This window comes from Panulirus ornatus, chromosome 24 (assembly GCF_036320965.1).
Source record: "Panulirus ornatus isolate Po-2019 chromosome 24, ASM3632096v1, whole genome shotgun sequence".
Taxonomy (NCBI): domain Eukaryota; kingdom Metazoa; phylum Arthropoda; class Malacostraca; order Decapoda; family Palinuridae; genus Panulirus; species Panulirus ornatus.
The window spans coordinates 3,912,565-3,934,029 of record NC_092247.1 but is presented as its reverse complement, the minus strand read 5'-3'; positions in this window follow the sequence as shown (position 1 = coordinate 3,934,029).

The following is a 21,465-nucleotide window of genomic DNA, read 5'->3' as shown; positions in this document are numbered from 1 at the left end:
CTCCTTGATTCCTCCCACGTAGACCAAGGCCTTTGCTTTTGGACGCCTCCTGCGCACACCAAGGCCTTTGCTCTTGGACTCCTCCAATGCAGTCGAAGGCCTTCGCTCTTGGACTCCTCCCATGTTGGACAAGGCCTGCGTTTCACTACTGTGTTTTATGCCACCTGGTATGCAGAGAAAGTCAACTCTCTCTCTCTCTCTCTCTCTCTCTCTCTCTCTCTCTCTCTCTCTCTCTCTCTCTCTCTCTCTCTCTCTCTCTCTCTCTCTCTCTCTCTCTCTCTCTCTCTCTCTCCAGCACGTTATCACAGCTTGAAAAGTCCCGTCTCTCCTGCGCGTGTTGGAGCTGGTGCGTGGAGAGCGAACGTGCTGTGGGAAGTGGAGGTGTGAGAGAGAAGGAGAGTGGAATAAGGTGGAGAGTTGTCTGAAATGGAGGAGAGGTGGATGGATAGAAATGAGGAGGAAAGCGTTTGACGCGGAGGCGTGGAAGAAAGGAAGAATATGGAGAATGAGAGAGGAAGGAGGAAGAGAGTAACTTGAGAAATAAGAGGAGGATAGTAAACTGAGAAGAAGAAGGAGAACAAGAAGAAGAAGAGAAAATATAGCACGAAAAGTGTGGGGGGGAAAAAAGGAGACATGGAAACGAAAAAGCGAGAAGGATGTGTGACAAGTGGCAGGAGGTGGGAGAAAACGGGAAATAAGAAATACCAAAAAATACCAAATGGTGTAATAATAAAAAAAAAAGAAAAAGAGTTTGGGTGGTTGCAGGAGGCTCCTTGCGTCACTCGCCCACAACAATAGAACACCCCCTCGCTCCTCCTCCTCCTCCTTCTTCCCCTCCTCCCACCCCTTCCCCCTTCCCCTTCCCCCTTCCCAGCCTCCTCCCCATCCTCCTCCTCCTCCTCCTCCTCCTCCTCCTCCTCCTCCTCCTCCTCCTCCTTCCCTTCCCCCTCCCCTTCCAAGTCCTTTAGAATACATCATTTTTTCCTCCTTCTCTCAGAAAAGCACTCTGTCACTTGTTGTTGATGGAGACGCGGAGGTCTTGGGAGGAGATACCTTTTTTTATATATCATATTTTCTTTACTGGCTTTTTTTTCCCGGTAATTATTGCGTGGCTTGTCTTCGTAGGAGGCGCTCCGTCGCCCAGCACCTACGTTGGTTGTGGGTCATTTAGTCTTGCCTCGGTCGGTAGGGACGGCGGGTCTGTGTCATCTGTCCTTGCCCCATTTTTTTTTTTTTTTTGTGTGCGTGTGTGTCTGTGTGTGTATGTCTAAGTGACCCAACATTCTCTCTCTCTCTCTCTCTCTCTCTCTCTCTCTCTCTCTATCTATCTATCTATCTATCTATCTCCCAATGGAAGTGGGTCATACGACAACATTCGAACGCACTTCATGACCATGGTTTGAGATGGAACTTTTACGTCCGTGCCATCGATGAACTGCCATTGGAGAGGGTTGGAAGAACTCTTAACTCTACAGCATGGAAGGAAGAGAAAGATAAGAGATAAAGAGACGAAAGGACTGTGTTATGAACTCAACTTCCTCTTAGTACGGAATGAACGGGTTTCAAGTGCCAGACTTCAGTGGATTATACCACAAAAAAATAGATGAGACAAAGATATATATATATATCTATACGAGAAACCTGCAGGAAAGTTTGAGATTGTTCACTGACCTGTTGTGAAAGGTTAACAAAAATGCTTTAGAACTGCCATGGAAACATTTAGAAGACTTGATGTATGATTAAGACAGTCGTAACTGAACTTAGAATCGATTGCTACGGAATGATGCACAGAGGCACCGAGGAACAATATATATATCGTAGTCTAAACCAGGTGCCCATTTTATCGAATGGTCCCCAGGGAAGGATTGAACAGCTGGGTGAACTCTGGACCGACTGCCGCGACACGGATTCGAACTTGGGGCGGGCTCGACCCCGAGCGGCCCGTGAATGTGTCAAAGTCAGACATGAACCGCTCCGCCACGGAGGTCCCGTGCATTGATTAATGACCTGTGATGAGAGCAACGTGTTTGCCCTCCTATTTACCAACATCACGCCGTATGTATTCCTCCCTCAACCCTTTTCCACGTCTCACTCAAGGCCTGGTCTCTTAGGAGACTTCAAACTCTTAGAGCCTTTGAGACTCTAGAGCCTTTGAGTCTCTAGAGCCTTTGAAACTCTCGAGCCTTTGAGGCTCTTTGAGACTCTAAGAGCATTTGAGTCCCTAAAGCCTTTGAGTCTCTAGAGCCTTTGAGTCTCTAGAGCATTTGAGACTCTTAGAGCCTTTGAGTCTCTAGAGTCTTTGAGATGCTTAGAGCCTTTGAGTCTCTAGAGCCTTTGAGTCTCTAGAGCATTTGAGACTCTTAGAGCCTTTGAGTCTCTAGAGTCTTTGAGATGCTTAAAGCCTTTGAGTCTCTAGAGCCTTTGAGTCTCTAGAGCCTTTGAGATTCTTAGAGCATGTGAGGCTCTAGAGCCTTTGAGACAGAGCAGAAAAAGATCAATATATTTCATCGCGAGAGATTCCTAGACGTACAGACGTCTCCTCTCGTATTTTGAAAGGTTCTTTTTGAACGTCTTCGCCGCTGAATGAACCTCCTCCTCCTCCTCCTCCTCCTCCTCCTCCTCCTCTACCCAATTCTTCACCACAAACTAATGCTGTCATCTGCGTTGGCAAGTGTCCCTCCAATTACCAGGGTACGTTAGCAGTACGAGCCAACTGCTTAAATGTCATTACTTTTCGCATTGGAGAACTTTTTCTTCGGGGAGAGAGAGGGAGAGAGAGAGGGAGAGAGAGAGGGAGAGAGAGAGGGGAGAGAGGGAGGAGGGGGAAAAGGATGATTTTCACAGCTCTTCCTTCCCCTCCTCTTCCTCCTCAAATCTTAGAAGTAATTACAGAGTCGATCTCTTGAGCGGGTTTTTTTTTTTTTTCTTTCTTTTTTTCCTTTGCAAAAGTTACCGCTGTGGTGGAGGTTCCCGGTGTTGGCCGCCACCACCGCTGCTCCTGTTCCTCCTCCTCCTCCTGGCTTGTAACTTTGTGGATGTGCAGTCTTCAACGAAGATGCCTCTCGCCTTTTCTTCTTTTTTTTTTTTTTACGCATCTATTTCCATTTCATCTCAGTGTCTCGGCATATGAGACGGGAGGGACGAGATGTGCATTGGTCAGTGTCACGTGTTCTCTCTCTCTCTCTCTCTCTCTCTCTCTCTCTCTCTCTCTCTCTCTCTCTCTCTCTCTCTCTCTCTCTCTCTCTCTCTCTCTCTCTCTCTTTGAGGATTAAAAGGTTAAAAGGGCATTTTGCCTTGCCCCGACGTGGGTGTCTTGGTGTCCTTCCTTGTGAACGTCCTTGTCTAGCGGGAGGATGGATTGAGGGAGAGGGGGACTTCACGGGTGACCCTAGCCTACTGGGGGACTTCACGGGTGACCCTAGCCTATGAGGGGACTTCATGGGTGACCCTGGCCTCCTGGGAGACTTCATGGGTGACCCTCGCATACTGGGGGACTTCATGGGTGACCCAAGCCTTTGTTATATACCTTCTGTTGATTAAAGTTCAGTGTGATACGTATACTCTGGAGAGATCCTTATGTTAGGTCGCCACATTCAGTAATCTTAACTGTTAGTGTTGTAAGGTGTAGGTGAAGGTTGCCTTATGAGTCCGAGGTGTTGTAAGGTGTAGGTTGCCGAATGAGTTCGAGGTGTTGTAAGGTGTAGGTTGCCTTATGAGTCCGAGGTCTTGTAAGGTGTAGGTTGCCTTATGAGTTCGAGGTGTTGTAAGGTGTAGGTGTAGGTTGCCGTATGAGTCCAAGGTGTTGTAAGGTGTAGGATGCCTTATGAGTCCGAGGTGTTGTAAGGTGTAGGTTGCCTCATGAGTTCGAGGTGTTGTAAGATGTAGGTTGCCTTATGAGTCCGAGGTCAAATGGACGGCTTGACGAGGTGTCGCAGCACCTGCACTGACATTTACGCCTTGGGGGAAGGTCAGCTAGACAGCGTGTGAGAATGGTAGAGCGACGATGGGGCCAAGTCAATGAAGCATGAATTATGACGTTTGATTGGTGGAGATTCGAGACGCAGGTGTGGCCTCTCGTTTGTGTGAGGGGGAGGGTCAATAACCATCTGGTCTACTTACCTGCTCAGGATCCTGACCTGTGACCTACGTTGTAACCCAAGGGTCATACGAGGTCATTGTACCGGTCTGGGGTTAAGTGGCAGCACAGGGTTAACGTCACAGAGATTCTGCCCAACTATGGGGGACTTGATTTGTCACATGTCAGAACAGCATTGAAATGAATGTGAGTTGTTCTCATCCTTACACACACACACACACACACACACACACACACACACACACACACACACACACACACACACATAGAGGAGCATATATCTTCCGTGATTTCACTTCGATATTTGTTCTCGCCGACGAACGAGAACATTAATGGTGTTCTCCCCGAACAGACACGAAGCCCAGACTACCCAAGGGCGTTGGACTGTATCCTACAACGTTTTTTTATCATTTTTGGAGTGAGCCATTTAAACTTCAGTTCGTCTCGCAGTTAACATGTTAAATTCTCGTGCGAGGCTGTTAATCCAGTGTGGAATTATAGGGTTGTTAGCCGGCCTAATTTTAGGTCCCGCGTCACTTTTAGGATATTTAAATTGATGTATTTAAGGCACGGGCTTAACGATTGGACGAAGAGATGAGAAACGGAACGAGTCTTTTGGAAACACTTGTTTGGCAGGTATTAATTATGTCCTTATTCAACATAAAAATGAGATACATAATATTGATGATCGTTGTTGGAGATAAGATAATATATATGTATGGTACTGATGACAGCTTAAAAAGATAAGATGTACAGTACTGAAGTTATGATTGTCATACATCAAGATAAGATGTATTGATGAAAGGTATTATGTATACATATGAAAATTATATATATATATATATATATATATATATATATATATATATATATATATATATATATATATATATATATATATATGACATGCTTAATGCCAGACTCTTCGTTGTATATCAACTGACTTGGATTTCTTTCTTGTATCTCCCCTGACGATGTGATTATGACACGAAAATGCACTTAGGAACTTATCGTATTCCATTTCCCCATGGAATCGTAGGAATATATATATATATATATATATATATATATATATATATATATATATATATATATATATAGCTCTGTCGGTGATATGACACAGGGGAAATGTTTCCGTAAGCACGCTGCCCCCGCTCCGAATTCGCATATGCACGACCGTCTTGCGATGTAGATGCGTCTTGCGCTCCACCCGTTTGCTTGTGATTCATAGCAGCGGCTACAGCAGCGCGCCGATGACGTTGGCTGTTTGACTCCTGCCGTTTCATGAGGGCCATCAGAAAACATCCGCTAAAACTAAATGGACCAATATGCAAATAAGACTTCTAGCCAATTTAAACTTTGAAACTCGGAATGGAATGTTGATTATAATTCTTTTTTCATAACCGACCCCACCCACCTCCCTCCCCTCCTCTCTCTCTCTCTCTCTCTCTCTCTCTCTCTCTCTCTCTCTCTCTCTCTCTCTCTCTATCTATCTATCTATCTATCTATCTATCTATCTATCTATCTCTGTCTCTCCCTCAGGGCGATCATCTCTGGCGTGCCGTGGGAGTGAAGGGGGATTATGGCCCTTGGGTGAATATGGAAGAGGAGGTGAGGGGGTGTGGAGGTGGGTTGCGTGCTTGTGACTGCATGCGAGGGAGTGGGAAGGGGTAAGCGTTCGGAAGGGAAGGTTGGAAATGGGGAAGAGAGTGGCCGGGTCTGGAAGAGTGAGAGGGAATGAGTTGGTCCCTGAAACATTGGGGTTGAGGGTAGTTCTCCACTGGAACAACGGGAGGGAAGCAGTTCTCCACTGGAACAACGGGGAGGGAAGTAGTTCTCCACTGGAACTACAGGAAGGGAAGCAGTTCTTCACTGGAGCAAAAAGGAAGGGGGGGTAGTTATACACTGGAACAATAAGGAGGGAGGTAGTTCTCCACTGGAACACAAGGGGATGGAAGCAGTTCTCCACTGGAGCGAAAAGGAGAGAGGCAGAGGAACAGCAAGGAGGGATGTAGTTCTCCACTGGAGCAGAAAGGGAGGAGGTAGTTCTCCAATGGAACAATAAGGAGGGAGGTAGTTCTACACGGGGACAATACATAGAGGGAAGCAGTCCTCTACAGAACTACAGGGAAGGGGGAACTTGTAGTGTAGAGCAACGATGTTAATTATGTGGCCCGTAAGTGGCCCGCGCTCCGTCACTCCTGTGGCCCGAGGCAGAGAACAAAACAAAGATTGGTAATGGAATCAGGAAGAAAGATTGTAAGTAATAATTGTAAGTGTAATGATAAAGATTGTAAGTGATGATCATAAGTATAATGACAAATTATGTGATAATCGTGAGCATAATTAAAAAGATTATAAGTAATAATCGTAAGTATGATTAAATGTACAGTGATTATTGAGCTACTATATACATTTGAAATATAGTGATTTAACATTATCCATTTATATACAGTAATTCTTCATGTGTATATATACATATTTTTCTTACGAAGCCTTTTGCGGCCCGATCGAAATTTTCTACTGCCCTGGTTTGGTCCCTCACTCCTTCGCTCATGAACACCACTGCACTAGAACAATGGAAGGAGGAGAGTTTAACTCTGCAACAATGGCGGGGGGGAGGGAGGGGGGTGACTCCTCCAACGCTGGAACAACCTGGAAGCGTTCACGTAACACTGGAACAAGGGAAAGACCAGGTCTACCTGTACTGGAACAGTGAGAGGGAGAGATGGGTGCCCTCATCTTCCCACGCTGGAGCAACGGGGGAAGAAAACCTCAGGCTGGAACTTCTTGGACGGCCGCGTCATAGTCTGGAACAAGAGGATGGGCTGCATTCTTCACTGGAACGAAGGAGGAGTCTCCTCTCCCCCTGCCCTGGAACGTCGAAGACAGGGATGCCATTTTCCTCCAGAACTCGGGGAAGGTGTTTTGATTGGCACTGTAAGGGGGAAGAGTGCGTCCTTAGACATCAGGGAGGGCGATAATGCCCTCTCTCTCAGGGGGGAGATAAGAGAAACAATCCGCCCTAGTACTCCCTAGTCGCCATCATCAACAACAGCTGTTCCATTAGCCTAAAGTCTTGAGACCTTGTTCTCATCGCCATCCCCTCTCCCTCATCTTGGCTCAAGTGAGGGTAAGTTGACTCGGTTGGAGGTCGCTAGGGGCTCTTCCTCCCTCAGTTGGTCATGACCATATTAGTTCAAACTATACAGCAGCAGCAGTGTCGTCCCTCATCCCCTAAAGCGCATGGATTCTGTTCTGGAATAAACCCCAATGCTCTATCTGGTCGGAGTCTTGTGTTTATTGTGTTACTCTAACTTAGGATGTATGATTGAGTGGCTGGAAATCCTTCTCTTAGGTGTTGTCATTCACCCTAAAGGAAGGAGCAGAAGATAGAGCGAAGAGAAGGCTTTATTCCTCTAAGGCTCAGTTTCTGATGGCGCTGGCCGAAGGCGGGAAAGACGAGGACGTAAGGAGGAAAAAAATGGATTCGTTTTCCACGTACTGATCATATTTTTTAGGAGTCAGTTGCATGATGTGTTTGTTTGTATTGCTTTGTATAGGCTGCCTATATAGAACTTTTTTGAACTTAGTTTCTTTCACATATATCTCATATACTATTGAAACTATGATTGTGATGAATTACACTCTGCTTTCCTCTTCAAAGTTCTGTAAATTTTTGCCATTACTATTTGCTGGTTTGTCTGCAAGTTAAGAATTTTCATAATTTAGGGTCACTGGGGTAGATTCTTCCCTTGTGACGGGAGAACTGAGCCATCTCCGTCCATTCCTGTGATGAACGGGTTATCATCTGTGATCCCGTCACATTTGTGTGGCCTGTCAGTTACGCTACCTTAGATCATCTGATTTGTGGCCAGGATGTCTCAGATGTAGGGGTGTGTTAAGTCTTCCCTGTTCTTTAGCTCGTATTTCGGTGTCTTCTCTCCCACTCACACACACACACACACACACACACACACACACACACACACACACACACACACACACTCACACACACAGAGCATCTCTGAAGACCTTAAGGGCCCAAACTACTCGAGAGCTTCGAGAACCAAAAGGTGATCTGTCGAAGAAACCCGTACCGCTTAGCACGAAGACAGAAGAAAGCCTCGCCACTTTGAACAAAGATAGAAGAAAGCCGTACCACTTAGAAAAGAGACAGGAGAAAGCCTTACCACTTTGAACAAAGACAGGAGAAAGCCTTACCACTTAGAAGAAAGCCTTACTGCGTAGAAGGAAGCCTTACCACTTAGAAGAAAGCCTTACTACGTAAAAGGAAGCTTTACCACTTAGAAGAAAGCCTTACTACGTAGGAGAAAGCCTTACCACTTAGAAGAAAGCCTTAGCACGTAGGAGAAAGCCTTACCGCTTAGAAGGAAGCCTTACCACTTAGAAGAAAGCTTTACCACTTAGAAGAAAGCCTTAGCACGTAGGAGAAAGCCTTACCACTTAGAAGAAACCTTGCTACTTAGAAGAAAGCCTTAGCACGTAGGAGAAAGCCTTCCCACTTAGAAGAAAGCCTTACCACTTCGAACAAAGACAGAAGAAGGCCATGCTACTTACATCACACTTAACAACAGCTTACATGCCTTAGAATCGACAGAAAAACAGATAAGGTTGCGCCACTTGAGGCAGCGCGCACGAGAGAGAGAGAGAGAGAGAGAGAGAGAGAGAGAGAGAGAGAGAGAGAGAGAGAGAGAGAGAGAGAGAGAGCGAGCTTGTATAACCTTTCCACAACATTACTTCCCCGTGTCAGGAGGGAGAAGGTTAAGTACGCTACTATAATGCACGTTGGAGGGGGGGATAGCACAGTAATGGATGGCAGTCATGCGCATATGGGAGCGTACAGACAATGAGGAACGAGTGACAGTCATCCGCTTCTTTTTCTCAAGACGACCCGGATAGAAAAGAGAGAGAGAGAGAGAGAGAGAGAGAGAGAGAGAGAGAGAGAGAGAGAGAGAGAGAGAGAGAGAGAGAGATGTAAGCTGAGCCACTTTACCTGTCACACGAGGGCCAGACGGAGGAGACCGGTAGTGCTGGGGGTGGCGGTTGGGGGTTCGTGCATGTGTGATTACGAAAGAGAAATCGTCAAAAGAGCGTTTGCCACATCTTCACTACGTCTTTTTTTATGTAAGCCGAGACATCACGGGACAGCTGGAGGCCCTAAATCAAGGCCATTCCATTAATGGTGTGTATATATATATATATATATATATATATATATATATATATATATATATATATATATATATATATATAAAGCCACTTTTTTCATGGGGGTGGATGGGTTTGGTGGGAGGAGGGAGGAGAGGGAAAAGTTTGGACAGAGAAAGTATGGTTGGGGCAGCAAAAGGCAGTCATGGTGTACAGATGCGTGGTGTAGTTCTTTTGGAATTGTGTGAGTGGTTTGGTGGACTAAGTATATTAGCTGCCAAATGGTGTCTTAGCTACGTCTCTTCGTTGTATATCAACTGACTGATATATTTCTTTCTTGCATCTCCCCTCATGATGTTGTTATTACACGAAAGTGCACTTGGGAACTTATCGTATTCCATTTCCCCGTGGACTCATTGGAATATATATATATATATATATATATATATATATATATATATATATATATATATATATATATATATATATATATATATATACCCTATGCTGGTCCGTTTTGACTCATGTGTAGTGTTGCTGTGTCGGTTTATATTGGTGTGTGTATGATGATGATGTGTGTTGGTTTATAGTATGTGTGTGTGTGCGTGTGTGTGTGTGTGTGTGTGTGTGTATAATGACGATGTGTGTTGGTTCTGTAAGGAAGTCGGCCAGGCTGCGGTGGCTGAGAAGTGTTCTTTGTGTTTATTGATGGACGACTTGTGTTTCCACTCTGGGGTTTCGAGGTTCCGTGGGAACCATGGATGTTACTTGTTTGTGTTTCTATGTAGGTCTTGCGTGTACTGGGATTGTGTGAAGGTTAGCGTCTGGTTTCTGCCATAGTGTTTCGTGTTGCCGTAGTGTTTTGTGTTGCAGTATTGTTTTGTGTGGCCGTAGTGTTTTGTTTTGTCGTATTGTTTATGCCATACGTTTTGTGTTTGGTTTCTGCCGTGCGTTTTGTGTTTCCTTATTGTTTAAGACAAATTGTATTGTCATGTGGTGTACCCCATATGTTTTGTGTAGTCACATGGTTTATGCCATATGTTTTGTGTTGCCACATGGTTTATGCCATGTGTTTTGAGTTACCACATGATTTATGCCATATGTTTTGAGTTACCACATGATTTACGCTATATGTGTTGAGTTGCCACATGGTTTATGCCATATGTTTTGAGTTGCTATATGGGATATACCATGTCTTGTGTTGTCACATGGTTTATGCCATATGTTTGGACTTGCTATATGGGATATACCATATGTTTAGTGTTGCCACATGGTTTATGCCATATGTTTTGTGTTGCTACATGGTTTGTGCCACATGTTTTTTGTGTTGCTCTTCCGAAGCGTGTGCCACTTGACCTCAAAGTCGATGATGGTGAACTTCAAGATTTTCACACGTATTTGCCATCACTGACAAACCTCGGTGTCCTGTGTGCTGTTAGCAGCGTCTGTGGCACGAACCTTCGAGACCCGAGGGCCGTCTTGGAGGAGGAGGCGGAGGTAGGTGGTAGTGGTGGTGAGGGAGAGAGAGAGGGAGGGAGGAGAAGATGGCCATGACATATAGTCTATGAACCAAGACGCGACTCGCTTGTCATGTGCCCTCGGCCCATCCTTGAGGATGGGAAAGGATCGTGGATTGGACTCCGTGGAACTCTCCTTCCTTAGGATGTGTCGCCGGGATGTGGGTAGGAGTCCCCGCCTGGGTTCCTATAATACCCCTCCGCTCTTAATTGCACCACCGTCGGCGCTTTCCATGTATTAGTGTACGTGCGGTTCGAGTGAGTGTGGCTCTTCCGTGGGGTCTTCGGGTCTCCCTTGACCATCTTGGGTTTGCTGGCCTCCTGAGGGGTTGGTGATACGAGAATGGGGGAGTGCCAGCCCACGAAGGATTTGTGATTGGACGAGGAGGTGAGGGTGAGAGAGAGAGAGACTGACGGTAAGTTTTTGTGAGGTAGGAGTGAGCCATCCTCCTGTGGTGTTGGGTGATGGGAAGTGGTGGTTGCAGGAGGGGGCTCTGGTTGTCGCAGAATTGCTCAACGAATGAGTTTGTCTCGTATCATGGTTCCTGTCGTCAAATTGTCATAAAGGAAAGAGATCTCCTGGTCTGAAATCTCACCAGGAATATAGAATATTGAGTTGTAAGTGGTCATGAGAAGATGTTTGTGCCCGATTAATAAGCTTTTCGTTATCTTGTACTCTCTATTTCTTGGATTATAGGTAGATTTGACCCTGGTGTTTGCTTTCATTCCATAACGTTAGGATAGCGTTATCCAGTGTGCGTAACAGATTCATTGACGTCTCTGGTAGGATAGTAACAAATAATTGGCGTCCTCGCTAGGATAGTAACAAATAATTGACGTCTCTGCTCGGATAGTAACAAATAATTGGCGTCCTCGTTAGCATAGTAACAAATAATTGGCGTCCTCGCTAGGATTGGAGTTCGTAACATGTAATAGGTGACCTTGCCAGGACCCGTAACAGTAGATAGATAGATAGACAGATAGATAGATGAAGAGACTGGTGTATTAACTCGCAAAAGAACGTGTCTGGCAAGGCAGCCAGCCCGACGTATCTCTTATCAACAAATAATTGAATTTCTTTGGGAATTTTTCTCTTTTCATCAAAACCCTCCATGTATTTTCCCTCCTGCGAAGTCGTTTGCATATTAAACAGTGAGATCCAATGCCGCTCAGGTACTCTGAAGCCAGTTACTGGCTATAGGAAATTCGAGTTGGCTAGGTTTGTGGGTGTGTGTGTGTGTGTGTGTATGTATGTCTCGTAGGAGAGAAGTGGCCCGCCTCCTCCCCTTGCAACCCTGCCCACTTCTTTGGCAATCCTGAGTAAGATAATCTAAGTCTAGGGCCTTCCTGGGATTCAACCTCAGCAGTGCGTGTGTGTGTGTGTGTGTGTGTGGGTGTGGGTGGTGGGGGGAGACACGTGGATAGATGTAGATATATGTATAGACTTTATCTTTTTATCGTTGAAGGCTCCACTCACGAACAAAAAAAAAAAAAGGGTCCCACCTCAAAGGCCAGGCCTTGGGGTAAAACTATGGATTGGATGATTAAAGAGAAGACGAAGAAACGAAGGAAAGAAAGTACGCACGAATTTTGTGATGTGGTATATACCTCAGGAGTGAGCACTAGTGCTGTTGATACGAAGGTATATCAGAAGACGGTGGCAATGGTCCCAATTCACAGAGAGATTTGGGGTCTCCTTGTCTCTGGTCCTTTGGGAGAGACGAGCGAAGAGTCTTCCAGTCAGCGAGACATGTTAGGTTGATGAAGCGAAACGTTGCTGGAGAAGCTGGTGGGGGTTTTTCCCTCCCTCAATGTAGGGTTACATTAAGGAGTCATATTGGCAGAGGAGTGTGTCGGGGGTGGGTAATTGGAGGGCTGTGCCGTAAGGCTGTGTGTGTGTGTGTGTGTGTGTGTGTGTGTGTGTGTGTGTGTGTGTGTGTGTGTAGAACCATCTCGAGGCTTGAAATTAGTGCATTAATTGTGGAGGTGTTCGGTGCTGGAAGGGTCGCCCGCGTCGACTGCCTGGCTGGCTTGGAGGCCAGTCATGTCACGGTGTGTGTGTGTGTGTGTGTGTGTGTGTGTGTGTGTGTGTGTGTGTGTCAGGGGGATTTGGGGGGGTGGAAGAGCCCCTGGCAAGATGATGGCCAAGTGATTATTGATAGGTGGAGCCGCCTCGTCATTGGGCAGGTGATTAGCGCTGGAAAATGAAGGGATCTGCTTTTTCAGAAGAAAAAAGTTCTTTTTTTTTTTCTTCATCTTCCCGTTTCTCATACCAGTGGCTGATGACGGACTGGGGGTGGTGTTGTGTTTTTTAAGATGCTGTTCTTGAAGAGGATGAGTGAGACTTCTTTGCAGTAATTGTTTCGCCAAAATTACTGTATTGAGGAGGTTTCCTATGGCGCGAGGCACTGTTTCACTGCTGCCTCAGGGACGTGATGTGGGCTGTGATCCAGGATATGTAGTTAGTGTGGTTTAACATATCTCTCGTGTGGTTTTACGTAATCTCTTGTGTGGTTTTACATATCTCTCGTGTGGTTTTACGTAATCTCTTGTGTGGTTTTACATATCTCTCGTGTGGTTTTACGTAATCTCTTGTATAGTTTTACATATCTCTCGTGTGGTTTTACGTAATGTCTTGTGTGGTTTTACATATCTCTCGTGTGGTTTTACGTAATCTCTTGTGTGGTTTTACATATCTCTCGTGTGGTTTTACGTAATCTCTTGTGTGGTTTTACATATCTCTCGTGTGGTTTTACGTAATCTCTTGTGTGGTTTTACATAATCTCTCGTGTGGTTTTACGTAATCTCTTGTGTGGTTTTACATATCTCTCGTGTGGTTTTACATATCTCTCGTGTGGTTTTACATATCTCTCGTGTGGTTTTACATAATCTCTTGTGTGGTTTTACATATCTCTCGTGTGGTTTTACATATCTCTCGTGTGGTTTTACATATCTCAAGTCGGCCAAGTTGGCTGAGGTCGCCCTCAGCAGCTCCTCATCAACCGCGTTTGCTGAGAAGAAAGTCCGCGGCCTCTGTGGTGATGGATGCGCGGGGTCTCTCTCTCTCTCTCTCTCTCTCTCTCTCTCTCTCTCTCTCTCTCTCTCTCTCTCTCTCTCTCTCTCTCTCTCTCTCTCTGTACGTAAAGACCTATTTTTTCTGTGAGAGGAGGGAGTTATACCCTCGTAAGGGGGGCGCTCACCTGTGGTGTGTATGTGCTGTATATTCTCATTTTCTCGCAGTTCTCCTATACCTCAGTGTGTGTGTCTCTCTCTCTCTCTGTATCTCCTCAGCCACTGGACTCGTGAGCTGTGTGTGTGTGTGTGTGTGTTTCCTCCCTCAAGACCACGAAACCCCCCTTTGGAAGGGGGTTTAACGTCCCTTTCCCATGACTAGTCTCTCTCTCTGTTCCATGACCACACACCTCCCCCGTGAGGATTGGCTGGCGCGGCAGCTGTGTCGGGTTCCCTTCCTATCCCTCTCGTTTTTCCTCCTCACTCTTCCTGTAACCTCTCAACCTTCAGGAGCCGAAGGGCCACGGAACCTGAAGGGGTCAGATTAATCTCCCTCGTACATATATATATATATATATATATATATATATATATATATATATATATATATATATATATATATATATATATATATATATATATATTATAGGCGTGGCTTCGACTAGCGCGTACATCTGCCCGCGTCCTCTTGACTGATATATATATATATATATATATATATATATATATATATATATATATATATATATATATATATATATATATTGGGTTTTTTTTTTTTGGTTACGTTCGGTGAATTCATTATTTCTTCTTTATCAAATCTATGGTTCGATTCTTACAAGAGGAATTTCTATATGGACTCTGTTGCATTTCAATCATATTCTTTTTTTTTTCTTTGTCATTTTTTTTTTTTTTTTCCCTGAACTGTCTCTCCTACTCTAGCGGGGGAGAGCGTTCGTTTTGAAGTTATTTTCTTTTGCAGTGTTGGAGGGAGAGGGGTTATAGGGGGGGGGGGGAGAGAAAAAAAAAACTCGTGCCAATATTGTACATTTTGAACAAAAGGGGGAAATGGGAAGAAAAAAGAAAGAGAGAGAAAGAACCCGTACGCAGTTCACGTTTTCTTGTTCTCGATTGGGAAAGAAGAAAAAAACGGGAGTCTTGAAACTATTGAAGAAAACGGGAAAGGGTCACAACAAGGAAGAATATATATATATATATATATATATATATATATATATATATATATATATGTGTGTGTGTGTGTGTGTGTGTATACGAACAAAGTGCATAGGAACGCTCACCTTCATAGAACATGCAAACCTCCAACAGCCAGGATCGAACCCGGGACCCCTGTGCCACAGGCGGGAATGCTACCGCTAGGCTATATGTGTGTTTTAATGGGGTTTATTTCAAAGTACAGGCATTGTTTTGATTTAAACTTTTGTGTGCGTTTTAATAGGGCTTATTTTAAACGACAGGCATTATTTTGATTTAAACTTTTGTGATCGGTACGTGTTGCATAGAAAGGAAAACTGGGAGAAGAGAGAAAAGTAAGCGTGGTGCGTAGGCGAGGCACAGAAAATTAGAAATTCAGCGTGGCGTGTGGGTTTAGCACAGACAATTGTTTGTATCTGTGACACATAGGGGGGAAAGTGAGCGTATAGATGTGGCACAGATGGGGGTGTAAAGTGAGCATTGCATAGCATGCACGTATGGCACAGAAGGGGACACTAAACCAAAAATGGCATATGTGTGAGGCACAGAAGGGGGGAGGGGGGAAATGAGCGTCTAGTTGTAGCACAGAAAGGAGACACATCAGGTCATGGTACCCTGTCGACCAGGTCAAAGGTCACAGGTTACGCTATGGCACCTCGACTCCCACTTCCAACATACCTCTGACGTGTAGGTGTGGCACAGCTTAGCTGCAGCATAGCAGTAGGGAGAGAATATGGGCGTGTAGGTGTGTGTGGAACAGAAGTGGGGAGGAAGTGAGTCTGGTGTGTAGATGTGGCACAGACGGGGTTTTAGCTTCATATCGCTATACAAACCCAATAAGCAGGCCTTGTTATCGGCAAATAGCCCTTAATGACATTACGTGGAGCCTGTTGAACAAGCCAGTAAGTAAACAGTCTTAGCAGGTGTGTTGGAGGATGCAATGTTGGAGGATGTAGTGTTGGAGGTGATGTGTGGGAGGGTGTAGTGTTGGTGTTGTGAGGGAAGGTATAGTGTTGGATGTGTTGTGTGTGAGGGTGTAATGGTAGAGGGTGGAATGTTGGAGGACGTAATGTTGGAGGTGTTGAATGGGAGGGTGTAGTGTTAGAGAGTGAAGTGCTGTGTAGGAAGGTGTAGTTTTAGAAGGTGTGGTGATGAGGTGTTGTGAGGGAGGGTGTAGTGTTGAGGTGTTGTGAGGGAGGGTGTATCGTAGGAGGGTATAAGTATTAGAAGTGAATATCATGGTAACACATTGTAACCTGTGCCTTTGAGCACGACGGTACGATCCTTGAGCACGACGGTACGATCCTTGAGCACGACGGTACGATCCTTAAGAACGATGGTACGACTCTTTGCATGACAGGCAAAGGTCAGGCCATCATACCCATGGGGATCGTAACGTCGTGTTCAAGGGTCGCACCGTCGTACTCAAGGATCGTACCGTCGTGCTCTAGGATCGTACCGTCGTGCTCAAGGGTCGAACCGTCGTGCTCAAGGATCGTACTGTCGTGCTCAAGGATCATACCATCGTGCTCAAGGGTCGTCCCGTCGTGCTCAAGGATCGTACCGTCGTGCTCAAGGGTCGTACCGTCGTGCTCAAGGGTCGCACCGTCGTGCTCAAGGGTCGCACCGTCGTGCTCAAGGGTCGTACCGTCGTGCTCAAGGATCATACCTTCGTGCTCATGGGTCGTGCCGTCGTGCACAATGGTCGTACCGTCGTGTTGTCTGTGTCTGTCGCTGAGTCTGATGGTGTCTGTTGATGGTCTTCGATCGGTCTGTTCCCGTCTGTGTCCAAAACAGCTGTGGACTGAGCCAAGTTTAGGCTGTATCCAGAAGCTCCGTTACAGACTAGGCTGTGTGTGTGTGTGTGTGTGTGTGTGTGTGTGTGTGTGTGTGTGTGTGTGTGTGGAGGAGGTCGTCGAAAAAGGGGAGGCGCCAGAAAGCGATTATGCAGCGGGAGGGAGAGGAAGGGAGGGCGTGTACCTTACCTACTTACAAGTACTCGTACTTTATGCACGAGTACTTACGCCAAGAGAGCGAGGGTGGGGAGGGACGGACTACTTACCTCCCTCTACACGAGTGAGTGTGACGGGGTTGTGAGGGAGAGGAGGAGGAGGAGGAGGGAGGAGAGGTAAGGCAGAGGACAGAGGGGGGACCCCCACACCCACACCTCTCTCTCTCTCTCTCTCTCTCTCTCTCTCTCTCTCTCTCTCTCTCTCTCTCTCTCTCTCTCTCTCTCAGACATGGCCACACTGTAGATCTCATGAGGGCGACGTGTCCCCCAGCCGTGGACACCGACCTTCGCGATGTGCATGTTGTATGGCAGGTGTCGGGGCTGGCCCTGACGTGCAGGGGAGGGAATCTTGCTCCCTCACTCCCTCCCCTCACTTACTCACTCACTCACTCCCAACCACCACTCTCTCTTGTCCCATCCTCCTCCGCCTCCTCCTCCTCCGCCTCCTCTTTCTCCAGTGGCGCACCGTCGCGACGTCCCTCTACCAGGAAGCTCCCTCCTCCTCCTCCTCTTTCTCCTCCTCCTCCTCCTCCTCCGCCTCCTCCTCCTCCTCCTCCTTCTCCTCCTCCTCTTCCTCCTCCTTCTCCTCCAGCGGCGCACCGTCGCGACGCCCCTCACCAGGAAGCTCCCTCCCTCCCTGGTGATCACAGGGAAGACTCTGGGTTAATAATTGACTTGATGGCTCATGGAAGATCAGACGGTCCACGATGGTGTACGGGGGTAGGGAGGATAGAGATGGCGTACGGGGGTAGGGAGGATAGAGATGGTGTACGGGGGTAGGGAGGATAGGGATGGTGTACGGGGGTAGGGAGGATAGAGATGGTGTACGGGGGTAGGGAGGATAGGGATGGTGTACGGGGGTAGGGAGGATAGGGATGGTGTACGGGGGTAAGGAGGATAGAGATGGTGTACGGGGGTAGGGAGGATAGGTATTGTTTTGGACAAACACATGTTTACCAAATGGCGTCCTAGCTTCGTCTCTTCGATGTATATCAACTGACTGTTATATTTCTCTCTTGTGTCTCCCCTGATGATGTGATTGTTACACGAAAGTGCACTTGGGAACTTTTCGTGTTTCATTTTCCCCATGGACTCATAGGAAGATATATATATATATATATATATATATATATATATATATATATATATATATATATATATATATATATATATATATAAAATAAGGAAATCCTGGGGGGCGTTCACTTAATTAGCTCTGAGTCCGCCCAAGGCTGTTTGGCTTCGTTTTCCCCTTCCCCATTGGCTGAAAACTAGCGAGAAAATTTGTGACGATTTCATTCGCTTGATTAACTAGTGACAGTCTGGAAAAGAAAGAAACAAACAAAAAAAAAATAAAAGACTGTATTCATCTGAAATACACACTGTAAAAAAATTGCATTTTTTTTTTTCTTCCTTCCTTCTGTGTCACGTTGGAGTACCGTAAACTTTGAGTTCGCATAAGGGGGTGTAAAGGGGGGTCCTGTGTTATGTGTGAATCTGGTTAACGGGATGAACGAATGGGTAGTTGGCCACTTAGGTAGTTTGATCAACTCTCTTTCACCAGTTCTTGTGCGTGTGATTAAGACAGCACAGACAGTCACTTGTTTTGCCAGCTCTTGTGCATGTAATCAAGACAACACAGTCACTTGTTTTGCCAGCTCTTGTGCATGTAATCAAGACAACACAGTCACTTGTTTTACCAGCTCTTGTGCATGTAATTAAGACAACATAGTCTCTTGTTTTACCAGCTCTTGTGCATGTAATTAAGACAGCACAGTCACTTGTTTTACCAGCTCTTGTGCATGTAATTAAGACAACATAGTCTCTTGTTTTACAAGCTCTTGTGCATGTAATTAAGACAACATAGTCTCTTGTTTTACCAGCTCTTGTGCATGTAATCAAGACAACACAGTCACTTGTTTTACAAGCTCTTGTGCATGTCATCACGACAACACAGTCACTTGTTTTACCAGCTCTTGTGCATGTAATCAAGACAACACAGTCACTTGTTTTACCAGCTCTTGTGCATGTAATCAAGACAACACAGCCACTTGTTTTACCAGCTCTTGTGCATGTAATTAAGACAACACAGTCACTTGTTTTACCAGCTCTTGTGCATGTAATCAAGACAACACAGTCACTTGTTTTACCAGCTCTTGTGCATGTAATCAAGACAACACAGTCACTTGTTTTACCAGCTCTTGTGCATGTAATTAAGACAACACAGTCACTTGTTTTACCAGCTCTTGTGCATGTCATTAAGACAACACAGTCACTCTACGAAGTCAGAGTGTATGAGTTGCGGGAGTGAATTTGAGGTGGGTTACAGAGGTGGGAGGTGGCCCTCGTGTATTCGCCACGTAGATACAGCCATAATACAGGATGTATCCAATATGTATATAAGATGATAGAGTGATATATAAGTCGGGTCGCAGAGGTAGGTTGAGGAGGATGGAAGAGTGAGTGGAGGGGGAGGCCTTCGTGTGTTCAGTCCATAGAGATGAAGCTACGTGTCGCTGGTTGGAAGATGGTTTAGTGGAGTGAATTGGTTAGAGGGGAGAGGAAAGGAAAGAGAGAGAGAGAGAGAGAGAGAGAGAGAGAGAGAGAGAGAGAGAGAGAGAGAGAGAGAGAGCTGGCCGTGGCTTTGGCATTACAGGAGGTTTTGCAACCGTAACAAACTGGTAACCTCTTTTTTTTTCTTTTCTTCCTCCCTCCACTTAAGCCAAAACAGCATAGCCAATTAGTGACCCGCAACATGACCTTGCTTTCGAAATCTGTCATTCCATTTCATGTCCGACTATTTTGGGTGTGTCGGAATGGCCCTTCCGAGCGGCCTTGAGTGACCCCCAGCCAGTACCTGATTTGTTGATGACCTTGTCTGGACCTATCGGCGCGACCTGTTTGACCTGACCTTGTCTATCTGTGACACAGGTGACTTCACCTATCCTGCTGGTGACCTTGCCCTTAATACCAGTGACCTTACCTGACCTGCCAGTATTTTTACCTCATCTATTGCCATATTTTAGATACGAGGTCAAATCGGTAACTATGACATGGGTCAACGGGCCCTCCTGTTATCCCCCATTTACCCAACTTGACTTCACGTAATTAGCCTACCATTGACCTTGCATGACCCTCCCAAACTTATCTCCCAGTGACGTCGAACCGACTGACCTGAAGGAAGTTCCAGTCAACCCCCACTGTGACCTGCAGGGTGACGTTTGCGTGACCTGATGAACGTGACCTGACCCCCAACCACCCACCACCGGAAGAGATGACCCGACTTTCCAGAGTAATTCAGTCCGACCTGACGCTAAGTGTCAAGCCTGGTAACTGATGTGAAATGCCTCGGACGTGTTCACTGTTGGCGTTTTAATTAATGCCCTGGGGGAAAAAAAAAAAAAAAAGAGGGGGGAAAAAAACTAATTTTTTCTGTCTAGAATATATTCGCGTGGATTTATGCTTGTTCATTAATTCCATCAGTGTGCTCTCTATCGGTGTGTGTGTGTGTGTGTGTATATGTGTGTGTGTGTATGTGTGTGTGTGTGTGTGTGTTTGTGTGTATATGTGTGTGTGTGTGTGTGTGTGTGTATGTGTGTGTGTGTGTGTGTATGTGTGTGTGTGTGTGTGTATGTGTGTGTGTGTGTGTGTGTGTGTGTGTATATGTGTGTGTGTGTGTGTGTGTGTGTGTGTGTGTGTGTATGTGTGTGTGTGTGTGTGTGTGTATGTGTGTGTGTGTGTGTGTGTGTGTGTGTGTATATGTGTGTGTGTGTGTATGTGTGTGTGTGTGTGTGTGTGTGTGTGTGTGTGTGTGTTTCTGTTTGTCTGTCTGCCTGTCTGTGTGTATCTGTTTGTCTGTCTATGTGTATCTGTTTGTCTGTCTGTCTGTGTGTATCTATATGTCTGTCTCTCTATGTGTATCTGTCTGTCTGTGTGTATCTTTCTGTTTGTCTGTGTGTATCTGTCTGTCTGTCTGTCTCTGTGTGTGTATCTGTCTGTCTGTTTGTGTGTATCTGTGTGTATGTGTGTATTTGTCTGTCTGTCTGTGTGTATCTATCCGTCTGTCTGTTCTGTCTGTCTATGTGTATCTGTCTGTCTGTGTGTATCTATCCGTCTGTCTGTTCTGTCTGTCTATGTGTATCTGTCTGTCTGTCTGTCTGTATCTATCTGTCTGTGTGTATCTGTCTGTATGTATCTGTCTATCTGTTTGTGTGTGTGTGTGTGTGTGTGTGTGTGTGTGTGTGTGTGTTCGTCTGCTTCCGTATTCGTCTTTTGCAAAGAACATAGACAGCAAGGAACACGGGGTTCCAACAATACCTGGCACCCGATGAGTCGAAACAAGGCATTGTACAGGACAGAATACCAGGAGACACTGGAACAGATACATGGGGGAATTATCAAGTGACTGTGTCAATTAGAATCACATTTAGAGACAGAGGGAT